We start from the raw sequence: 9,445 nt of genomic DNA on the forward strand, positions 1-9,445 counted from the left end.
AAGGAAAAGGATGAAAGTAGAAAAAGAAGCTCATTTCCTCCATGTCAGTGAGACAAACAGGCTGTGACTCATGTTCTAACATACAGAGTTATCTCACAGGACATGGAATGTCCTACATTCATTTATCTTGATAAGCAGAATCTACTTTGATTTTTCCTGTGGAGAAAGCAAGTAAGGGCATGGCCACAGTCAGGTTTGAACAAGAGGCACGGCCCAATGGCAAGAAACTGTGTTAGAATAAGAAAACATCGTTGATCTGTCAGGATTTATGGCAAGTTTCACTCTTCCCAATTCAAGCTAAGAGAAGAAAAAATCGCAACTTGCCATTTTATACACTTAGCAAGTCCATTGATAATTCCTGTCTCAAGTATAACTGAAGAAAGGGGTTCTTGAAAGCCATTTTGGGGTACTATTTCTCTAGGGTAATTGGCTTCTTAACCTCTCCTACTCATACCAAAAAAAAGTGGTTGTGGATACCCAATCTACAATTTCACTGCTGGAATTCAGACATTAACATTCAAAGAATGACTCGAAACTGGATTCAGTCTCAGGCCAGTTCCTGAAACATTCATTATGACCCATAATGTGGTGTTAGAACTGAGCCGTGTGCAATTTTTCCCAGAGTAATGGTATACACTTCCATCAAAGACAGTCAAAACTAATTAATGGTATCAAGAAAACAAAAGTGCACTCTTCTTTCCTGTGGTAGCTTGCAGGAAGGGCCGATGCTACTGGGTTGGCCTGAGAAGGATACAGTGAGTGATTGGGACCAGGGGCAGTGGTAAGACCAGCTGAGCAGCTGTCAACAGTGACAGGCCAGAGGCAGAGTTCCCAGTGATAGAGAGAAAAATAATCCACAGTTAAAAAAACAAAACAACAAAAACAAAAACCCTCTCTTACACTAAACTCCACTGCCAGAAGATGAACTTTGGCTTCATAAGTCACAATGGCCACAAGCCACAGTCCAGTGTAAGATTGTTTACTAGAAAGTTAACATGGCTACCAAAGACTTGCAATGGAAGGAATGCAGTCTGACAAACTGAAGGGAAGAGCGAGAAAGAACCATTAATTTAGCACACTTCTGAACTTGAACCATTTTCCTTTACATTTCTCATACAAAATTAGCACCTGTCAACTAAAGGGAATATGTTTGAACTTTTCAGGAATGCATAAATATTTCATGCTGTTCCTTTTCTAATTGTACGACAAGATCAAACAAATTTTCACCCAAGAAAAAGACAGCTAAATCAAGATCTAAGACACTTATTAAGTTAAAAATTATTTCCCTTCAAGCTAAATCTCCAAATAGAACTTTCTTTTTGTTTGTTTCTACATTCAGACATTACCTAGATTCTAAAACAATGATCACATAGGTTGGAAAGGACCATTTGTGTGAATTTTATTTGTGAGCCTGACATAATAAAATTAGCCAGTAGGCACTGAGGAACTACTCTGTGACAACATTTAGCGACCTTTTGAATTGTTTCCCTATATTTGCACTCATATTTGCAGCCATATTTGTAGGACATGACTCTGTCCCTCTGTAATACCTGCTGACTGGACAAAGAGTTTGTATTTGACCAAAAATGGTCAATCATAGTTCTCTTCCTGAGACTTCACACAGGAGCACATAAACTAGACTTCCCTTGGATTCTGATGAGCACTTCAACTAGGAGATGTGGAAAAGTAGAGATGGAAACCACATTATAGGTCAGATCTTAAATGCCTCCCTAAAGGCTCATGTATTAAAAACTTTATCCTGATGCAACCAGGTATGGTAGCACCTATCTATACTCCTAGCTATAATGGAAGCATAGGTAGAAGGCTCCCCGTCCAGGCACAGCCCCCGGCAGAAAGCATGAGACATCTAAAAATAACTAAAACAAGTAAGAGTTGAGCTCATGGATCAGCTGGTAGAGAAGAAGCCTACCAAGTGAGAAACCCTGAGTGCACACCTTAGTAGTGTCCTCCAAACACCAGAACTTAATAGTATGGTACTATTAGGGAGTATCAAGAACTCTTTAAGAGATAGGGCCTAGTAAGGGGGCTTGGCTGGGACCACAGTCCTTCCTCCTTCTTTTTTATTTTGTTTCCCATCCATCATGAGTTGAACAGCTTCCCCCGCCTCTCTCTCACACAACGATGTTTCCTCAGCACAAGCCCAGAACCAACTATGCACTGAAACTTCCAAAACTCTGAGTCAAAATTGTGCTTTCTTTTTTAAGTTGGTTTCCTCAGGCATTTTCGTATAGTGATGGAAAGCTTACTAGCACAGCACAACTCATAGAGCCAGAGAATAATAAGAGTCTACAATAATATCAAAGTACTTCATATGCACATATAAAAATAGAATAATGGAATCCATTAAAATTATTTTAATGGGGAAAGAAAGGATATATCATGTATTCATGGAAATATCACAGTGAAATCCTTTATAAAATTAATATGCACTAATAAAAAAATCAATGAAATTTAAGTTGCTGTACTAAAAAGATCAAACCTCAGAGACCAAGCATAAAAGGACAAAACATGGGATTTGAACTTTCCAGTTTCTGGATCCAGAAACTTATCCCTATAATTGTGACTCTCTACTTATTAGCATATTTTCTGTCTTTGTTTTTTATCTAAAGTCATTGGAATGAGCTTCTGTTCTGACTATAAAGTCATCCCTGCTCAATGAAGCACTGGTATTCTTTGTCCATTATGAGATTGCTTAGAAGGAAATAAATGAATGAAGGCTAATTATAGGAACTTTGAAAAATGATTTTTAAAAAATACAAGCTCTTATAGGAAATAAAGTTTTATTTAGGATAGATATTTTAAGTTAAGTTCAAATATATGTGGCAGATAGGTAGCAAGAAACAAAGTGTGTTGGTGCAAGACAGTTATGTCAGGACACAAGAAACAGAAGCAGGAAGTTCAGAATTGAATTCAATCCAGCCTACACTACATAGCAGAACACTGTCTCAAAACTAAAAGTGGGAAGAGAAGATGAAAACAGGAAGGAGAAACTAAGATAGGAGAAAACAAAGCACAGCCTCACTTTTAAGTTCTTTTCTTTACCAATGTCTGTCCTCTGGCCTTATGGTTTTAGTTTTTTTTATTTTTTATTTAATTTATTTTTGTCAAAGTGATGTACAAAGGGGTTACAGTTTCATACATAAGGCAGTGAGTACATTTCTTATCCAATTTGTTACCTCCTCTCTCATTTTTCTTCCACCTTCCCCCTCTTCCCTTTTTCTCCCCACCCCCCATGAGTTGTACAGTTGGTTTACAGCATATAGTTTTGTAAGTATTGCTGTTGCATTGGTTTATCTTATATCCTTTGTCTCTCCATTTTGATGTTCCCTTTCCCTTCCCTAGTTCCAATAAATGAATACACAATACCCAGGGTACCAAAATCAGCAAGAGTGACATCAGGGGTAAAACCTTGGGGAAGAAAGACAAAAGAAAGTGGCATGATTTTACATGGTACATTTAAAATAACAATGACAATGATAACCCACTTATCTCCATAACTTGGAGTTCATTTTACTTAGCATCACCTTATATGTTCATGTGAACATAGCTATTGAGCTATTGTGATCTTCTGCTAGGACTATATTAGATGTGTATTAATTATTACCAATGAGGGATATACTATAGAGTCTATGTTTCTTTGGGTCTGGCTTACATCTCTTAGTATGATTTTTTTTTCCAAGTCCTTCCATTTCCTTACAAATGGGGCAGTTTCATTCTTTCTGATAGAGGTATAAGATAGAATTCTGTTGTGTATATGTACCACATTTTCTTGATCCATTCATCTACTGAGGGGCATTGGGGTTGGTTCCATATTTTAGTGATGGCACATTGTGCTGCGGTAAACATAGCTGTGCTGGTCTTGCTTGTAATCTTTTGGATAGATGCCCAAAAGCAGGGTTTCTGGGCCATAGGGGAGCTCTATGTTTAGCTTTTTGAGGAACCTCCATACTTCTTTTCATAGTGGTTGAACAAGTTTACACTCCCAACAGTAGTAGGGCTCCTTTGTGGTCAGCCCTTATGGTTTTATAAGATTATTCAATGAAATATAAAATATTTGATGGAGCTAAAATTTTTAAATGGAGTAGATGAGAAAGTCTGGTTCGTTTTTATGGGGAGATTGTAGACTATCCTTGAAATGAACACAAAAATAGTAACTGGACGAGCCAAGCTCTGGACTCATGGTTCTTGAAGTGGATACCAGTGGGCCATGAAAGATTTCCCAGGGCTCTAAAAATATGAAGAAAAACATGAGACTACAACAATGAAGTGAGAATGTGTGAGTTGACACGTAGTCTATAAGTATCTAACACATGTTCAACATTATTTATATAAGGATTTGGAAGGAATCAGTACCATTGATCCTGATGTGAAGGGAAGGAAAAACATCAGTCATTAACTGAGTGTAGAAAAAAGACTTTTAAAAAAAAAATACAGGTGACTACTTTGGGCCTGAGTCCCAGTGGATTCTTCCTTTAAAAGAGAACAGGTAAACCCTTGACGAGCTTTCCAATTTCCATGCAAATCTCAGGAACTTGAAATCCATGACCAAAAACAAAACAAAACAAAAAAAACATTTTAAGGCGTTTCACAAAACAGGAAAACTCACAAAGCAGAAAGTCAGCAAAATCAGGGAGAAATAGAAAAGGACACAGACTCACCCCTGACATGCCCTATATGTGAGCAGACAAGATCAAGAGAGTGCTCCTTGTCCCAGGTGTGTTTATGCCTTCTGAACTGGAAGTTTCGCCCTCATCTCCCACTATGTGATCCTTGTCACCTGGCAACCCCTAATCATTTTACTAAGTTTCTAAGTATGGAGCCAATGTGTTCAGGGGGGTCTATTGCCCCCAAACTTGGCTAAAATGAGTGTTATTATCACTCAAAACACAAAACAAGAGGCTTAAAATGAGCCTGTTATTATTCAACACATGGACACAGGCACAAAGGGTGCAACATTTTGGGCATGCACCTCTGATCAAAGAATCCATTCACCAGGCATGCCTGGGTGTCCTCTCTCACTCAAAGAGATGGTAACTTTAGATCTAAAAGAAGACAGAGGCAGTGGAAGGAATATTTGCTGTTCTCAGTGGACTTTCAGCTTTACTTCTTGGTTGTGTTCATTCCTTAATCTGGTCTTTTTTATGTTTTTAAAAAATATTTCTACTTTCCTTGTGACCTCATTGTATCTTATTCTGCCTCACTAACTAGTCTCCGTTCCTTCTGCCCTTGCTGATTTTCAGTATAGTCCTAACAAGAGACCCTTTGAAAACATCAGCCAGACCACATTCCTCTTGTGTTTATAATCCCCCAGGGCTCTCTTACACAGAGTACAGGCCAAATTCTTTACTGAACATGTAAAGCCTTTCATCCACCCCTGTTGACTCCATACTCACCTTTTCTGCTCTGCTTGGGCTGTTAACAGCCATATTGGCTGTCTCAAATTTCCTTGAGCATTCCTGGCCTGGTCCCATCTTAGCAACTTTGTACTTGTTGCTCTCTCTCTCTCCCCCTGAACTGTTCGTTCCCAATATCTGCATGGTTGGTTCCTTGAGTTCCCAGCTCCATGCATATTATTTTCATGGATGCTTTCCTGGATTCCATTATCTAAAATTTTAGTCCCTTTTCCTGACATGCCCTATTAACACTGCAGTATTTTCCCCTTATCGCTCATTACCATCTAATATATAAAATCTTTCATTTGGTTACATTTATGTGGTTAGTTTTTTATAAATGTAGGCTTCACGTGAGCAGAGATTATTGTCTGCTTGGGCTTGCTGCTGTTTCTCAGAATCTAGTACTGTGCCTCTTCGTTGGAGTTCATATTTGTTGATTGAAGTAAGTATGTTTTATGCATGGGTGGAAATGTCACAACCAAACTATTTTGCTAGTATGCACTAAGAAAGAGAGAAAATGAAATTATATGCTTTTGTTCTCTATTTTATGGACTAAGAAATTCTTGCATAGAAATACTGAAGTTGCCAATACCAATAGTATGGCCTATACTAGAACAGGGTCCCTATCTCTCAAGACTGAGTTCTTTCCATAACAGGATAGTTTCTACTATTAAATTTAGAATTTTCTACATGAATATCTTCCCACAATGGGAGAAATCATGTGTAATCAATAAATGAGAAACATTTTTACTTAATTTGGCTCTATTCAAACATTCACCCTACCATTTCACATCTGTTTATGTCCATTGAAGTAAACACATAAATCATCATTGCAATATTATATGGAAGGCTAGAAAGTGGAGACTCCTGAATATCCATCAATAGAAAATCAATTAAATGAATTTTTATAACACATAATGTAATATTTCAGTAAATGTGGGAGACTGAAGTAGATACAAAAGTACTGATTTAGAAATCATATCTCCAAGATGTATCACATGTTCTCTAGTATTTTATCCATAATCACAAAACACTCTGGAAACTAAAAGGTGTTTGTTTTGTGAAACTCAGTTGGTAGAAACACCTAACAAAATAGAATTCTGATTTAATCATTAATCTATTCAGTAATTAGTAAATCAACTGACTGCATCCATATACAAACCCACTTGGTAGCAAATGCATGCAAAGTTCTAGTTTATCTTGCTTGGTGTGAGTAGAACATTCATGTCTTCTAGTGCATGAAAGAAAATTCCCTTCTTCATTGTTTATTTTGCTACTGATATAAGTTAAGAATTATTTCATTTCTTTTTCTTAACTTTACAGACAAGGCATGTGTGGAGGCAGCGTTGCTGAAATTGGAGAATAAACAGTGTTAGAGGAGTTCTTTCCTTTCTCCTTTCAGAAGTCCAATGCATGAAACTTTAATATATTTACATATGAGATGGCCCTCAGCCTCCACCAGTAGTGTTGTGGGATATTTGCTTCATGCACTGTAGTACTCCTCTGAAACCCAAGATTCTGAATTCCCAAAGAGGCATTATCACCTACACTGAATGAACAAACAGGATGAATAATGTCTGTGGGATGATCCAATTCACATAATTTAGAAAGAGAAATTGGTATATGACTCAGAATCTGAAAAGAGTATATGCTTTTCGTAAAGAATTTAGAGTGTTTATCTCAAAGGAATGGAATGGAAGATGTGCAAAGCAAGCAATGTTGTTATCACAGGAAGCACCTCTTCTCCCTGGGCCTTGGCAGAAGCAGGAAGAAGCACACAGCTCTTTCTCAGTACTGTACCTTGCATCCCTATGTGGTCTCAACTCAAGACCTCCTGTGTAGAGTAAGAAACTTAACCTTGACACCCCCCCCCCCATCTTAAGTTGCATCCCCTGGGAATGGGGACTGAGTAGAAATACAGAGAGGCTGCCTTTTGACTGACATTGCAGATGATATTTCTCCAAGGGAGGTAATTCTGGCACTGGTATAGACAATCAGGGAATGATCTGATGGGCAAACAGCACATATCACCCATACTTAGGAGAGGATCTGATTTGACTCCCTGTCTGCCTCTAACCATCCTGTTTGTTCCTGTACAAATCTCTTGCACCTTCTGAAATTGGTTTTCTCCCCAACGAGAGAGACTTCTTGGCTCTTACAGGTCTGTCTTTTCTCTAATGGACTTAAGACAATATCTCCCAGACTTAAAAGTGCATATGAGCCGCCACAGAATCTTATGAAAACCATAGATTCTGATTCGATCATTCTGGGGTGACCTGTGCAAGCAAGTAAGTGGTGTAGAAGTGCCTGGTTAAGGAGACTAAACTTTCAGTTTAGAAAGAGAACCAAAATAAGCAAACCTTGAGTTTTAAATTGTATACTTTAGAATGATGTCATGGCTACCCATACCACCCTAGGTGACCCAATCTACTATATACATTGAAAATAGACACAGTTATTAATGGACCTTGTCCATTGTTGGACAGATGGTTTAGATTTATCATTACTATAATCATTAAATCAACTGATTGTAACCATCTATTAAGGCTCTGAAGTACTTCTTAAGAGCTTTATCTTCAACTGAACTTGGTATTTGATAAGCAACGATTTTAAAAATTCTCATAGCTTGCATGATTAATATAAACTTCAGAGAATTTTTTAATGTATACATTGTCCAATCATGTCAGGACATTAACCAATAGAATGTAGTTCAGAAGCCTTCCCAAGGGACGGGCTGAAGATTTTCATTTATGGCTATTCAGAGTTAAGGGCACAGATGCATTTTAATAAATTATTTATCATAATGGAACTGGGGTTCTCTAAAGTGAGTTGAGTACAGTACTAAAATTAACAGAATGAGTTTATCTAAGGTTGCACTTAGGAATCAAATACCCCTTTGATCAATTTGATGATGTATACTAGGTTTAATTTTAGAAGTAGGCTCATGTCATTTTCCAAATTATACTTTCAGACTAGAAACCACATCAGAAAGCTGAGATGGTAGAGACATTAATTACCTCAAATCAAACATTCCTCTCCTCTACCAGTTTCCTTTACTCTGTACCTTCTCACTGGCATGTTTTAGGAGCACAAGAAACTAAATTCCCAGAAAACTATTGAAGAATGAGGTTTGGAATATTACAATTCACCTAAAAGCCATGAAACAGTTCCTAAGGGAAGGAGACAAAAACATTAAATAAATGAATAGATATTTGACACCATGAGAAAGTCTGGAAGTGTTCATCCTGGAAAGAGAACTTATCTTACTTTAAAGAAACACAATAAGCATCAGAGGTAGGAAAAGAAGTAAAAATTTGAACTGAAATCAATGTAACTGAAAAATGAAGAGCTTAATAGAGAAAATGATTAAAATCAAAAGTTTGCTTTTTGAGAGTAATACAACTGATAAGCATCTGTCTAGTTGAGACCAAGAAAAAAATGTGTATTACTTATATCAGAAATGGAAATGGAGCAAAATACAGCTCAGTAACAGAGCATTTACCTACCACATGGGAGGCCTTGGGTATGATAATTGGCACTGAAAAAGAAAAAAAAGAAAGAAAAAAGAGATGACATTCTGCAGATTCCAAAGACATTACAGAGATAACAAGGTATGTTTGTTAGTTGCCCATTACAGTAATAAACACCCAAAAAGTAGAAAACATTTTGACTCACAGTTTCAGTGGCTGGCCTTGTCTCCTTCTGGACCTCTTGGCCTTGTAGCCTTTTGTACTCATAGCAAGACATAGTGGTGAATGACGAGGGCTAGATGGAGGAAAGGAACAAAAAGAAAGAGAAGAAGTGGCTTCAATCACAACTTCCCTTAAGACCACACCACCAATAAGGTAACTTCCTCCTACTAGGCCCTACCTTTTCATGGTTCAACAACTGATCTTCTCACTAAAGGATGAGAGACCAAGCCTTTAACATGTGAGCCTTTTGGAGATACTTACCCAAACCACAGAATTCTGCTTCTGATCTTCAAAGACACATATCCCTCTCACCATGAAAAGTGCATTTAGTCTATCTCC

This window comes from Perognathus longimembris, chromosome 1, assembly GCF_023159225.1.
Source record: "Perognathus longimembris pacificus isolate PPM17 chromosome 1, ASM2315922v1, whole genome shotgun sequence".
Taxonomy (NCBI): Eukaryota; Metazoa; Chordata; class Mammalia; order Rodentia; family Heteromyidae; genus Perognathus; species Perognathus longimembris.